Below are 15,447 nucleotides of genomic sequence, written 5' to 3'. Positions count from 1 at the left end.
AGACAAAATAGATTTTACAACCAGCCGACCAGCCCGCAGCTGGTTGGTATTTGCCCGTCCACCCCATGCGGTAGTCGCGAAAAGGGTCTTTGTATGACCCCACGTTGCTCGTGTGCGGTCCCTTTTACCTTTGTCGGAAATTCCGTTTCCAGAAATGCATATATTATTTGCATAATTAGTTGTGAATATACAGTGAAAGAGGTTAGTTTTGCTGTTGTGATTTTGGATGCACTCGGATACACGCTCTTTGGATATTGAGAACTCCGGGGAATCTCATCGGTTTTCTGCTCTAACTGCATTGGCGTTGTCAATCGCTCATTCACCAGGCATCTATCATCCATACTGGTAAGAGATTTTCATTTGTAATTTTTTATATTTACCTCCTGTTATAAGCAATTTCCCTTTTTTATTTACCATTAACGCCTCTAGAGTTGACTCTTTCTTTAATTTTCATGTATGTTGGTTGTTATTGGTAACTCGTTCGCCTGAAATAGAACCAGTGTTGAATTGAACAGCAAATTTGGAGCATTATAAAAATATCTGATCTCGAGGTAACTCGTCTATTGCTTCATAAAAAAGTTGTCAAATCCGAATGTAAATCCTTTGCGGAGAGATATGAATTTTTAATGTAATATCTGACGAAAAAATTTCACGCGCAAGGTAATATTGAAGCTACGAAGGGCCTTAGTGACTCTCTTAAACGATATTTTTTGATTCGCTACCAAAGGAAACGGGAAGCCTGCAGTAGAAACAATGAACGATTTTTTAGGAGAAATATTAAGTGGCTGAAAGCACCTATATATGTACCAGAAAACGTTCTAGAATTGACAAGAGCTTCTAATTCTTCGGGTAAGTATATGCGATTAATAAGTGACCTGAGTTGTTCCATTATCTCAATAGATTTAAGGGCGATTTTTTACTCATTTTGATCCCATTATAATCTGGTGGACGCCCAGAAAAAAAATTGACAAAGTTAGCGAAAGAACTAAGAGGAGGAAGACTGAAAGTCTTAGATCTTCTCACTCGGCGGCAACTTCATCATTCGCAGCATCGATGACATTAAGAGAGGAAGGAGATGAGGCGGCCTTCAAATTAGTGAAGGAAATTACAACGAGCACTCCAACCAGAGCAAGGAGAGTCCTAGCTAAATGGAAGACACCCATCTCAGGTTCCTCCATGATGTCAGAAGACGAGGCTCTTTCTGTTATCATATCGATGCAACTAACAAAAAACCAGTACAAGGGTCTTCAGCAAATAGCTGAAAGCCATGGTCATAAATTATACCCGAACTGTGAAAGAGTGAGGTTTGCTAAAAATGCTGCGTACCCGGATGACATAGAGATCATAGAAATATCGTGCGAAGTCAATCTACAAAGCCTCCTTTCGCATACTGATCACGGATTATAGCTTGCGTGGCAACTGTTCCTGATGCCAGAAGTGAATTGAAGTGCACTCTGATTTGTAAATATGGTTTCGACGGCAGTTCTGGGCATTCACTGTATAAGCAAGTTTGGCAACAAGAGCCTAGGTCGGAGGAATATTTGTATATGAGTTCTATGGTGCCCCCGACCGTTCATAAGGTCCTAATACACGTAGCAGGTATAGCTTCAGAGATGATTCTTCCTCTAGGGAAATTATCTGAAGAATCAATTGAATCACGCAATAAAGATAGCAGAAAATATCGAGAAAGCTTTAGCAGGAAGCACTCAAGAATATCTACCAACGATGACTTATTTCGCCGGCTCCTCCTGACCTCGGATACAATAATACCCAACGCCGCACCCCTAATTACGAAGAAATCCCGAAGAATGCCGATAGAAGTGAGGAATTTAGCGTTACTAAATGGCGATGACCCAGAAATCCTGTAGCCTGGAAGTGAAAGCGACAGTTCTTAAACCGACTAGGAGTGATGCTATTACATGTACATAGGGTAAGTTCAACAGTTATTTAGATATTCATTGATAACCTTTTATCAAAATGAAAGGACTAAGAAAGAAGCCTAAAAGCCTATACCGTTAATAATAACATTTAATACATCCTCAGCAAAGGCTTTGCATTCATAGCGCTTTATAATGTACGCTGCGTCACAACATTCCATGAGCCCAGGGAGAACCCGCGGACTGCGCGGCACGGTAAAAACATCGATTTTATTTTGTTTGTTGCGAACGGTCGCAGATTATTTCTGTGCATGAAGACTCTAAAAGGCTTGATGCAATTGCGATGTAAATATCTGAGAGCAACTCGGTGTCCTTCTTTTTATACAGCCACACACGGGCAAAAATGTTACTGAAATTAGCGTCCACCATTTTGTACTGCATCGACGATAAATATTACAAGACAGTAAAGAAATCAGGTTACAAAAAAAGGAAAATAAATGTAGTAATAATATATCATAGCTTTTATACAATAAATTTGCTTAAAATGATTCACTATCCAACATCCGTCGTGTACGGCAATACCCGTGGCCAGCAGCCAGCTGCGGGCGGTGCCGCACGTTCGAAAAATCGATCTTAATTTCGGCGTCGCAGGTGGTCGCAGCTGTACTTCCGATTATCATAATCTATATACTTTGTTGTATATGTGGTGTAAATATCTCGAGGTAACTCGGTGATCCTTTTTTTAAAATCCTACATAAACACAAAAATTCGACGAAAAACAGGGTCCGCCATTTTGTATCGTATTGGTCACAAATACAACAACTAAGTCATGAAAGTTGATGTTAATCGATGATAACAAACCGTTTAACAATTTTGTAAATTTTTGTCGCTATTGAATAACTACTAAAGGTGTGACATTACTTTAAACATGCTGAATTTCGAAAAAAATGCAAAGCGGGCAATTTGCGCCAAATTTGTTCAACTTTGAGGCAATGTATTTTATATAAAAAATTAGCCTATGAAAAATATTTTGCGTCAAAAAATGCACTAATGTGTTGGCAACAACTGTGCAAAGTTTCAACTTCCACACTCAAAAAAACCATTTTCGAGGTTTTGTCCAGCTTTTTTCGATTTCAGCCCACTGTGCGTCGTAAGTATTTGATGACTGACAAAACAAACGCTTTGAGGTCTACCACAAGAGATTTAAAGGGAAATATCCATTCATTGTTATCTTTCGTGTTCCTTGATTTCCGCGGATATACCCGGAAAAAATCGATTACGTAATCTTCCACGCAACAATGTTCACACAATCACACGTGAAAATATAACCTTGATAAAATAAAATACAAGGAATTTGGCAAATTAATCACATAAAAGCGTTATAAATATTAAGCAAAGGACATGCCGGGATCAAGGTTATGATATAATTGGAAGTGTTGGGATGACTTCAAATGTGACCGATTTTTACCTTGATAGTGTGGAGTAATGTAAACCACCTCAAGACAAAAAATGTTTTACTGGAAAATGAAGTAGTGTGTCATTATTAAGTGTCTTTTCTCTTTGTAGGTTTTTATCTTAGTCATTAGTTCCTTAATAATGTATGTTAATTGATTATTCATGAAAAAAGGCGCTTCTACCAACTAAAATTGCTAAAAAAGTTTTAAATATTCATTGCCTAATCAGCATGTTATTGCAAAGCGGGAGTGAGGAAGTCAAGACATGTTAGCTTTTAAGTGAAAATTACCGTTCGTGTAGAGGAAAGCGAGCAATATTAAAACTTTAAAGACTAAATTAATTTTCCGTAAACAGGTCAGAGACTGGCTATTACCTCAATACGATAAACATTACAGGCATAATGTAACGTGGTAAATGAAAACAATTTTATTTCACCCACTTTATAAAGAAGGTTATCATAAAAGAATACGGTATCAGTAATAAGGAAGATACAAGGAATACAATAATAAGAAGATACAAGATCTTTTATCTCAAGATTCTTTATCGTGGCGGTAAATCGTAAGCGTTGTTAACAGACGAAAAATTGGCGATACAAGCCACTTAATGAACAGGATTAATGAAGCAAGTCGTTTGGACATTTTCCGACCAAAGAAGAGCGCACATATTAAAATTTATTAATTGCAAAAAAAATGTTTGAGACACCAAATTCTAAAAAAAATACATAAACGAGGCGACTTTTTTTCAGAAGTGAAATATTACTCTGGTATTTTATTGCAAGTCATTATTTACATTTTATCACACAGTTTTTGCTTCGGTTACGAATGTATGTATTACAAATTCTGTGGCAACAAAATTGATACAAATTTTATTTGACTATTATGTCTTTAGTTAACCAGTGCCGGAACAGCGTTCCAGTACCATGGCACCACTGTAACCCAAGTATTCTAGTGAAATCTGTTTAGACTAAAAAATAGTTATTTGAAGACAGCTGTTATCCATGTATGATTTGTTTCGCTTGGGTTCGCCTGGTCGGAATTCAAGGTTTACCGACCTCCGGCAGAAAGTCCGAGATAAGTGAATAACGGGCCATTGACGTCATTTGGTAGCAGTCATGCACATGAGAAAAGTTCTCTTCTTTTTTGGTTATTTTCCGGGCAAACGAGCAACTGCCGGGGTCATTTATACCGTTCAATAAGTTTAGACGGGATGATAAAGATAGGCTTACTTCCAACCTTCCTGGAGTACCTCAGAGATATTCTAACTAATTTTTATTGGGAAAAATTTACCCCACCGATATTTGAACCGCAGATATTTGACTTTCTAGGTCACTACGATATCGACGCTCGTTATTTCGGATGGCATTGCGCGAAGGCTCGTTACTCTACATTGTTTTCCGTAACGATCCATCAAAGGTACAAACACAAAAGGACGTAAGGCTTCTGCCGAATCAAAACAAAAGTTTAACTTCATACAAATGCTGAAGCCGTTCATGGTTACGAATGTCTTTACGTCAAACCTGCAGCATGGATGGTTACGATACGTACGGAAAACCGAATATCCGTGATTCGATTTTCGGTCCTTGAGAATTATAACGAGGAGAATTATAATTGAAGAGAAAATCTCTTAATTATCAGTAAAAAAAACCAACCATATATCCACATTTTTTCGTCCACCAAAAATCTTGAAAAAATGAATACGTTGCGTACCGGGGTATTTAAATTCCTAGGAACGCCAATTCTGGGTGGAGGTGTTGAGATTGGAAATATGTGCCTATTAGGGCGTACTGCCTTTGGTTTAAACATGGTTAAAAGTTAATGTTTAGAATATAACTTTACCCAATCAACTTTATGATGCATCAATTCATTGTGAATAACAAACAACAGCTGAAAACGTACAAACGAATACGTATTGTACGCTTTAAAATTGTTATGGTTGACGCGCCGAAATGACGAGAATCTTCGACATCCGTCCGGAACGTTCGGGAAAAAAATGACGAGAATTCTCGCCATCCGTACGCAACGTGTTAAGGCGAGCTATCATGCTATATTACGGGATACTTTCGCTTGAGATTGAACATAGACGCCCGATAAATACACTTCTATTCAAGTTGTAAAGGCACGCGATCACGCGGGGCACGTATTTGCACAATCTGACGCGTGTACGAAGGCACAGTCAATATTACGTTGTGTAAAGCGGTGAATTACTGGAACGGATTCGAGAATGCATGGACGTGAGATGGAAAAATAGCCCGTGTTCTAATATCGGTCGAGCATTTGCGCAATTGCACGCCATAATGAGACATAATGCAGTTTTAACTTGCGCGATTACGTACCCCGCATAGAATGGCCCTAACACACTCAATGCTGAGAATAAGTTTAAAAGCAATCCACTACACAAGGAAATTTTTTGTGAAGAAAGGAGCAATAGATAAATGAGATCAGTAAAAATTTGCAAAGAAAGAAATAGGGGATATAAGTAAAAATGTTTCACATGGAAATTACAACTTCCCACTCTTCCTACTGAGGACAAATTTAAACAATAAAGGCAGAGAACCTTCTAAAGAACCACATTCGACTCAGACGGACTCAAAATGTAAAGAAAATTACGGCCCGCTTCAATATTTTTTTGTTACATTCAATGTATCAGATCACTAAATACTATACAGGGTGTCCCATTTATCTTGACCACCCGAAATAACTTTTTGTTCAGATGCAAATTCAAAAATAAGTCAAGAAAATGTTCATTAGCCGTCAGGGGGACATAAATCAGCATGACTGCCTTCCTTGTAGCTATGTTATTTACAAAGATATGAACAGCGGTATGTCTTTTTTAAATGGCACCCTAGACGTGGACGCGGTTGTGGTCCCGGGCTCAAAGTGACTTTAGTGTTACGTTTTGACTTGCTTGTCATTTGTTTACTGCTAATTCCAGTTAGTGGACGAGTTTTTCATGTTTTCATAACGTTGTACTTATGTTAATGGTCCACTGTGCAGCATTTTTGAATAAGTCTTTAAGTGAGGAAATGAATTTCCGAATAAAAATATAGGGCGCCATTTAAAAAAGACATACCGCTGTTCATATCTTTGTAAATAACAAAGCTACAAGGAAGGCAATCATGTTGATTAATGACTTGACACATTTTTGAATTTACATCTGGACAAAAAGTTATTTCCGGTGGTCAAGATAAATGGGAAAACCAGTATAGCGAATAATGAGGGAGATGGTTGGCCAAGAATCACTTTGAAATGTTGCTTTGAACGGAAATCGAAACATCAGCATTGAATGTGTTAAGAACTTGGATGATCCCGTGAGAAGCGTTCTGCACCGTGTGGCAAGGTGTAGTCACGGCGGCATATGCGGCGTCTTTTTCCCGCCGCTGGCCTAATTCACGCGCCGTCGTGCACCATGCGGTGCGGAAGAGGTAAAGGGGTCCTCCGCATCGCCATACGGCCCGGAAGACGAGCCTCTCCCACTCCTTCGATTTATGAGAAGGGGGAAGGAACTCGCCCTCTCCACGCAAAAACAACTCTCCCGCCATCCTCAAGATATGTCCTTCCCCCCCTCGCACCTTGCAACCCGACACCGCCCGAGAATCTCCTCAGACAAACCTCCATCCCATCCCCTCCGGCCTTCCGCATGTAGACGCGTTTTTTTGGGAACGAAAAGGCAGTACACAGCTCGAGATGAATATTACGTGCACGAATGTTGGGCATAATGAAGGGCGTACCCAGGATCAAAACTGGGGGGGGGGGGGGTGGGGGCAAGCCATGGTTGTTCAAATGAAGGATCTAAGGTGCAGTAGCGCAGCGAGGGGGGTTTTGGGGGATAAACCCCCCCCCCCCCAGAGCTCAGAGAAATTTTTAAGTTAAACCTATTTCACTTAATTGGATTAATATTACTTATAAAATAGTATAAATATTAATAAAATATCCCTCAGAAATCCGTAGAACTCATCAGTTTGAGCCATTTATCTGAAAAATTTTCTAAGGTAGGGCCCCCGCACCTCTCGCTACCCTGGCGGGTATTCCACACCCCGGTGTTTTACACCCGAAACCCCCCCTAGCCTTAATTCCTCGCTGCGCTCCTGCGAAGGTGTCCCCGGTGAATAGACTGGAGGAATAGTTCTCGGGTTTCCAGTCGGTCCAAGGGTTTTTTCAGCACCGACGTTTCGAAGGCTTAGTCTGCCATCGTCTTCAGGGCCTATGGTTGTTCAAGTTATAGGTAAGATTTAAGCATGGAAAATGTGAATGAAAACAACATTTTAAGGAAACTGTGACAGCTCTTTATTAGTTTTTAAAATTATTTGCTGGGAAAATATTATTTTCCTCAAAGACATTTGCAATATTTGCTTCTAGGGGGGGGGGGGGGCTCCTGCCTCTCGCTGGGTACGCCCATGGGCATAATATTCATCATCATTATAATCAAAAATCCTATGACTTGCCCCCCCCCCCCTAGTTTTGATCCTGGGTACGCCCTTGGTCAGACCCTAGATTGAAAATTAGACTAAAGTGATTAGAGTTTTACGGGAAAATAAGGTATAAGTAGAGGGTTTTAACCTAAATGTATATGCATGAGTATGTGATCTATCAAACTCATAATTTTTCAATGCTATTCATCGCAGTTACAAACATTACCTGCAAAATATTGGAAAAAAAATTCGATCGTGTTGCACTCATAATCGCGCCGCGGGCATTTTTGAAAACCGATTAAAATGCGACCGAAGTGGAAACAGGAAAATCAGCCTTCTGTTGCATGGAATTGGGCCTCTTCCATATAGTCCTCTTGGTCACGTTGATGGATGTTCATCAGCCCATACCTCTAGTGCGATATGGTATATTACGGAGAAGAACAACTAAAGCACAATCTCTATAATTCGGCCCTGCGGCAATTCGAAAAGTTCAGTAATACGACGTACACAGGGCTTGCGACCTCCTTTCGGCTAATAAAATTTCGTCAGTTTTAAATTAAAGATTTTCGAATACGCACTACATATTTGTTTTATTATTACCTATGTAAGTATGTCACCTTGACTCGCACCCAAAACCGTAGGGAGTATGGCGTCACTATATGTATTATATTGTATAATTATAAATTAAAAATATTTTGTTCATTGTGTTTTTTTTTCATTTTTTTGTGCATTGTATTTTCATATTATACATATCTTTATACATATCACAGGAGACATTTTCGGAAAAAGGGAGGACGATTATCGTAGTAATATTATCTATTCCCAGTCGTAAGTACGACCCATAAATTCTTGTTTGAAATTTTAGCTCATTAAATTCCACTGAGGTAAATCAAGAGTACCACATATTTCTTTTCCATCCTCTCTTCCTATCCTACTCACGATGACTAGACTCAAGGAAACTGTTTGCGTGTTCCCTTGACCCCCAGTGTAGAAACGGTGGTATGGATGATAATTGCTTCAGGATAGGTGCCAGACGAAACGTAAGTCATGACTCATTGTCAATCACTAAGGCGGAAAAGTAAGATCCCATGGACCATCACGATTGCATCTCTATTATTTCCCCATGGACTTAATAACGGAAGGATGTAGACCTCAACGCAGGAATTCAGGAAGGAATACCCGAGTAATTATCACGTAGCATTCGGGGTCGCAAGTGGCCTTGAATAGTCGGTATATTTTTTTCATTTTGTAATATTAATTTTATAAAAGAATGTTCATTTTTGTACTAAGTACTGGTCTATCCGAGACAGTGGCGTAGCCACGGGGGGGGGGGGGTTCCTGGATACAACCCCCCTTCAGCTTTTAAAAAGGCGCCAATAACGAGTAAGATGACCTCCATAAATAACTTTTAATAAATACTCGTACAAAACTACTGTTTTTGAGTCCTAAAAATCGCGTTTTCATCATCAAAAATCCCAATTTTTTTTCGGGGGGAACTCCCATTTGCCCTAAGGTGTTTTTCATACATCGCGGAAGGACTCCGAAATCTCCGGTAAAGCTCCCCCCTTTTCAAAATCCTGGAAACGTCACTGATCCGAGATGGTGCACGATAAAATCTATGTATTTAGAGGCTGTTAATACCAAATAAATGAACATGTTCTGTTCCATTATTCCTCAATTCAAGAACATATGTATCCCAAACTAGTATTTCAAAAAGACCACATTACAAACGTAATTACCGTGAAACAATACATCAATACATTTTGTCCCATTACTTTTATTAAATAATTTTTATCATCATACGTATCTTTTGTACTGATTTATCCGACATGGCACACGCTAAAATCTGTCTTTAAAGACTTTTAATACCAAAATAAAAAACCTATTCTGTTCCATTCTACTTCAATTCAAGAAAAAATCTATCCCAACCTGGAATTTCAAGAATACCATATGAAAAATGTAATTACTGAAAACTATATACCAAAGACTACTATCAGGGGTGGATCCAGGATTTCTTTCTGGGGGAAGCACAAGCAAGGCCGTATCCAGGATTTTGTTCTAGGGGGCCAAGGGGATACCTCGTAATACAAAACGAGCGTAATGATAATGGGACCGTATCAAAAATGTTGCATATTTTTAAAGGGTCTGGGGGGGGGGACACGTGCCCCCGTGCCCTCCCACTAGATCCGCCTATGACTACTATATTAATCGATAAATATAAATAAATAGACTCTGTTTACAAGAAAATTTACAATACAAATTAATAATTTTTTCGAAAAATATTTAATCTGAAGGTAGAGAGGAATCTATAATACCAACATAGGTGGGCCTGAAGTTGACACATTGGTATTACTGTTGCTATTACATCGGCTACTATCGTTAATTAAATACATTTAAAACGGATAACAATAAAATCCGTAGCAGTTCATACTTAGCAGTTTCGTTTTACCACGCGATGGATCCGATATGCTTAGTTTTCTAATCCTTCGAGTTCAATGATGGTCTTACATTTCTCTCACGAGACGATTTCTTCATCGCAGGGGGCAGTTCCTCAGAAAATACGGTCTTCTTGGGAGACGGGAGGTTCTAGCGTACCGAAAGATTAAAAATAAAAATAACCAATTGAAATTCACATGAAATAAGAAAATACTTCCAGCTGATGATTTATAAGGTATTATGAAGACGTATACCTCACTCCGATGAGAGGATAACAAACAGAGGAGAAAGTATATGAATAAAATGGCAATGTACATTTTAGCGCACAGAAATCAGAGGAGTTGTCATATCTCGAATGAAAATGTAAACAAATGAACATTACCAGAAGCATATGGTAACCAAGGCGACGACACTCAAAATATATTCACGATGATGGCGCTATTTTTTGCTCGGATACGGATTATATTATTTAAAGTACATTTTTATGCCCCAACGAATTTTTCACTCAAAATTGATGCATGTAAATTATTCATCTTTATCCAATTATAACTATGAACACCACAGAGTCATGTATCAAATTTTATCTACGAGATGACGCTACTGTTTGACATTAAACTTCGGTAAAATAAACGGTAGGAAAAGTGGGATGAAATTAATTTCATGATGAATATAAGAAACTTCTATGAAGTGACGCTTGACTCGGTAACTTTTATCCGAAGAAGAACCTCTAGAGATCATTAATCATGTCCAAATAACGGCTGGGATCGGAGGCTGGATGTGACGCAATCGTGACGCGAGAGGCCGAAGACAGCCGATTCAAAACGGCACGCCGCTATCGCCAGTGACGTCCATCCGACCCGACTACAAATGTACCCGCGGGGTCGAGACGTCACGTATCCTGGTGAGGGAAGAGAATGGACCATTTATTTGAAGCGGGGAGTGCGTAAGGAGCTCTTGTCTTGTTCCCATTACTATCGTTAGCACGATCGTACAAATCTTCCAGGCACACGCTCTACGATGACAACAACTATGCTTTCCTCAACCGTCCAACGGCTGAACTGTGGAAGTGCCTCATTCATAATCCGGCCCGGAACCAGGGCGGGGCAGAGGGGGCAAGTGCCCCGGGCGACAGATTTCAGGGGGCGGAAATTTGGAAAGTTATTTTTAAAAGTTATTTAACTGTAAGATCTTAGATTTTCCCGGCGTATCAAGTGCATAAAGGATTCTCGATATGCCACCGGGTAATTGACTCCATGTCTCCTGAAGTTTCGAAGAACACCTTGCTCTTCATCCTCAGGTGATCTTAGTAATCCTCAGGGGATATTGCTCTTCAGGGGGTTTTCAAAAGATCCCTTGAGGATAAAGAGCAAGTTGTTCATCGAAACGTCGGCAGAAATGGAGCAAATTACGTGATGGAAAACCCGAGAATCCTTTCTGCAGTAATTAAACTTTTACAATAACATTATTAAAAAATAATTATAAATTATTCATCAATAATATTAATAAAACTTGTTAATAGCAATAAACATTGGCAATGCAACTATAACTATTTCGTCAAAAAATGCTACGGGCGTGGTGACAGTGTTACCCAGATGTTAAGCGAATTACACTGGGAGCCGCTGGCGACTCGGAGGCTGCGCGCTAGGCTTAGATTGCTTGAGCAATTGAGAAGGGATATCTTAAGGAGCGACACAGAGAACATAATATTGGAGCCACACTATATTTCCAGGTCCGATAGAAGCGATAAATTGAGAGAGTTGTTTGGCCGAACAGATAGATATGGGAATTCGTTTTTACTCCGAACCATAAAGGACTTCAATAAACGCTAGTCCCGACTTCGTTGGAGCACTTCATCTTTTTTTAGCTGCAAACGGCTGGTGTCCTAACACCTCCTGCCACACGCCTTTTAGGTGGCTTGCGGGGTACTGTGTAGATGTAGATACGCAGGGAAAACACCACAGAAGGCTTCACTCCGATTTCCGCTTAAGATCGTGCGGATGATCGTGAGCACAGCAGTAGTGGCAACGGGACATAAGGAGCTCACAAGTGGAAAAGGGCTCGAGGGGGAACAGCTGCGGGGCGGAACACGTACGTCGTCTGCAAGAGGGGAGGCAGGCCTCCCCCCCCACCCCCTCCCCCCGCCCCTATGGCCATCTCCACGCGTAAGCGAGGGCAACAGATGGATTTGGCGGCTCGTGGGGGCGGGGCATTCCCAATACACGGGACAACGGGGGGCCCTTACCAGGGAGTCCCCCTTCGAGCGAGACCAAGACTAGGGTCTCCTCTCCCGACAAAACTCCGCACGTCAGCCGTTCAAAACAATGACCAGGCAGCGAGCATCACCCTTATTAATATTCCATCAACAGGGGTCTCTCAGTAACCCGGTAGACAACGGAACAGAGCATTTCCTGATTAATTTAAACGCCAGATCACTGGCTATAACTAAATATGATGCATTTAATGAAACTGACAAATGATAATGATGATGAGCAATGGTGAATCCAGAGAGAGGGCATCTAATTTACAATAGATAAATGGTAATTTTGTTCAGTTTTCGAATATATTTTGGAGAGAAAGCACCAAAAACCAAAAAGTTCACTGATAACTCCGTGCGCCGCGGTGCCGATACGATTATGGCGCTACTTAACTTTTACAATAAGGGTTATAGCTTTATGCATTATAGGAACTTAATATACAGTAAAATTACTAAAAATTTACACAATTTTTGTTTAAAAACACAAGCATTTGGAAAAGTATTCATGAGACAACCTAAAATCGTTATCGAAAGCCTCGCATTTCTCAAAATTTTCGTAACCTCCCAGGCCCCTACGATTGCTGGGGGGTTATACCTCCAGGCCCCTCACCTAGCCCCCCTTGTCCCTATCCTGGACCTGCCATTGATTATGATGATACTCATTTATTCACATAACTGATGATATTCCTTCAAAACATACACCATTAGATTCTAATAGTCCGTTGTGCATTTCTTGTGATGTTTGACCCCCCCTCCTATGGCCCTTAGAGGTCAACCAATCGACAATACGGGTCTGTGGATGTTCCAAATGAATTGCGCATCCTTGTTAAACCTATGGTTAGCCACTTTTGTTGATACACTCCTAATCTTGCCACCCCAGTGACCCCAAACATTAGTATGAATTAGTCAGTCAGTAAGTGGTCAAAAGTGGGTTTTACAGCGTATAGAGTAGCAAATTTATTCTTCAGATGGTACTTTGCGAAATTCCCCACCTTAACGAGATATTCATGAATAATTCCACACTCCCCCCGTTTTCCCGAGCCTGCGGACACACTGGTATAAAAACCCGACCTCATGCCACACACGAGGTTTGCAGGACAATTTTCTTAGGGATAAGTAGACTCCTTATTCCATAGACGATGGACCCCATTTCATCAACCCTCCCGGTTTAAGGAATGATGCAGTGAAACGCATAAGGAAGCAATCGCAACGTCCCGCTAAGGATTGAAACGAACGACCGGATTCCAGCCAAGATGTCATATACGCACAAACTGGGACCAAGTGACTGATTAAGGTTAAAAGACTAAACGAAATCCAGAAACCTCTCCATTTCTTTCCTAGGCTCCTTTCAGGTTTGTACCCGTAAAACTCGAAGGAGGGCCAGCGATCGTACGAGGCGAAATCATTCACGGTAAAAATAATGAATGACTTCTCATTTTATGCATCGATAAAAATAGGATAAAATAATGTGCGAAAAATCTACAGAGAAAAAATCATTCGCCTTGATCAGGATACGAACCCGGATTCCCCCCAATTTTCGGTAGAGTGCTTTAGCCAGTTAAGCTACCAAGACATCAGTCTTCCCTGTGGATATTTGTGATCACAACCGGGCTAGGTGTTATGGACTGCTGAGCACATGATGCCACAAGCAGTCAAAATCGCGCGCACATATCCACAGCAAGACCGGACTTGGAACACCTAGAGGTAGCTCTGTAGCTTAACTGGCTAACGCACTCGACCGAAACCCGAGGGATCAGGGTTCGAATCCCGGTCAAGGCGAATTTTTTTTTCTCGGTGGATTTTTCGCACAATTTGCGCATTGCGGGTGAATCTCGTAAAAGTTATCACGTGGCTGGTCCCGGTATGCTTAAAAAAATAAGATTAAGAAAACATGCTTTTTTCAAAAACAGTTTAAAATGCACTAAAAAGTAAAAAAATATGCTTATCATCACTCGGAGAAGAAGGCGTTGATGTTGATTAAATTTTCTAGAAATGAATGTAAAAGAGCATGATAGTGAGTAAGGATTGGCTGGCAGTATTAATAGCTAAACTTAATCAGCACCCACGTTTCTCGAAAAATCGTGTTTTAAAATCTTTTTATACGTTATTTTTACTTTGTACTTTTTAGGGGTGAATTATCTAATAGATTAACCAAAATCTGTTAAAGGAATGTCTGCCGAAAAAATTATGCGGAAGATATTCCATAATCTTTAGCCATCATCTCGTCATCACATCCTCGAGTTTGAAATCTTTTTCAAAACTGCGGCAGACGTTTCATTTCATCAGCTTCCATCTGCGCCAGATTTGAAAATTTTGAGCAGCGGAATTTTCAAATGCGTGCAGGTGATAACTAGATGAAGACGTAAAATTGTGGCAGATTTTAATGAAAGGTTTTTGAGATACTCGGTTACTAGATAGAGAAAAAAATTAGGAGTTAACATTCCGAAAGCCTAGGCGGTTGTTCCGGAGAATTAAACCATTATTTCGTTGGGGTAAAATTTACCGGTAATACCGGAATAGAAGAATATTGTTTTAATAAAATATATTACATAATACAGTAAAAGAGATTCCGAGCAATATTTTGGCTGTAATTATTGATATGCAACGGCGATATTATTTTATACATTTGGTCGTTGTTCTCAGTCTTGAATTTTTCAACTCGTTACTTCAATAAAATGACTTATGAGCTGATTGCCTATCTCTTAAACCAATACCTACGAATAATTAGCGGTAGTGATGGCTGGAATACGAACAGCAGGAGTTCTTACGTATATTTTGATGTAATTTTTCCTCTATCGTCTCAGGATCAACTTTGTGTACGTTCATTTTTATAATGAAATGAAAAAACTTTGTTTTATCCACCACTTTATTTAAGGTACGACTAGTTTCGACTCAGTGGCGTCATCATCAGATTCCAGAGAAGAATCCAAGGCATGGCTCTTATATTTGATCCAGGTGATATATCTGATGATGACGGCGCATCGCCGAAACTTGTGATGCCTTAAATAAATAGGTGG

General features: G+C 40.0%; 1 long non-coding RNA gene across 1 annotated transcript; it reads right to left on the bottom strand.

The window, feature by feature from the left end:
• Positions 1-10,004: 10,004 nt before the first annotated feature.
• On the bottom strand, positions 10,005-10,527 carry LOC124166678. Its single transcript, XR_006866475.1, has 2 exons — positions 10,431-10,527; positions 10,005-10,326 (listed from the first exon to the last, which is right to left on the bottom strand). It is a non-coding gene; the product is annotated as an uncharacterized LOC124166678 (long non-coding RNA).
• Between the last annotated feature and the right edge of the window lie 4,920 nt (positions 10,528-15,447).

The sequence above is a fragment of the Ischnura elegans genome, chromosome 10 (assembly GCF_921293095.1).
Source record: "Ischnura elegans chromosome 10, ioIscEleg1.1, whole genome shotgun sequence".
In the NCBI taxonomy this organism is placed as follows: domain Eukaryota; kingdom Metazoa; phylum Arthropoda; class Insecta; order Odonata; family Coenagrionidae; genus Ischnura; species Ischnura elegans.
This window is presented reverse-complemented; position numbering and strand designations above follow the sequence as displayed.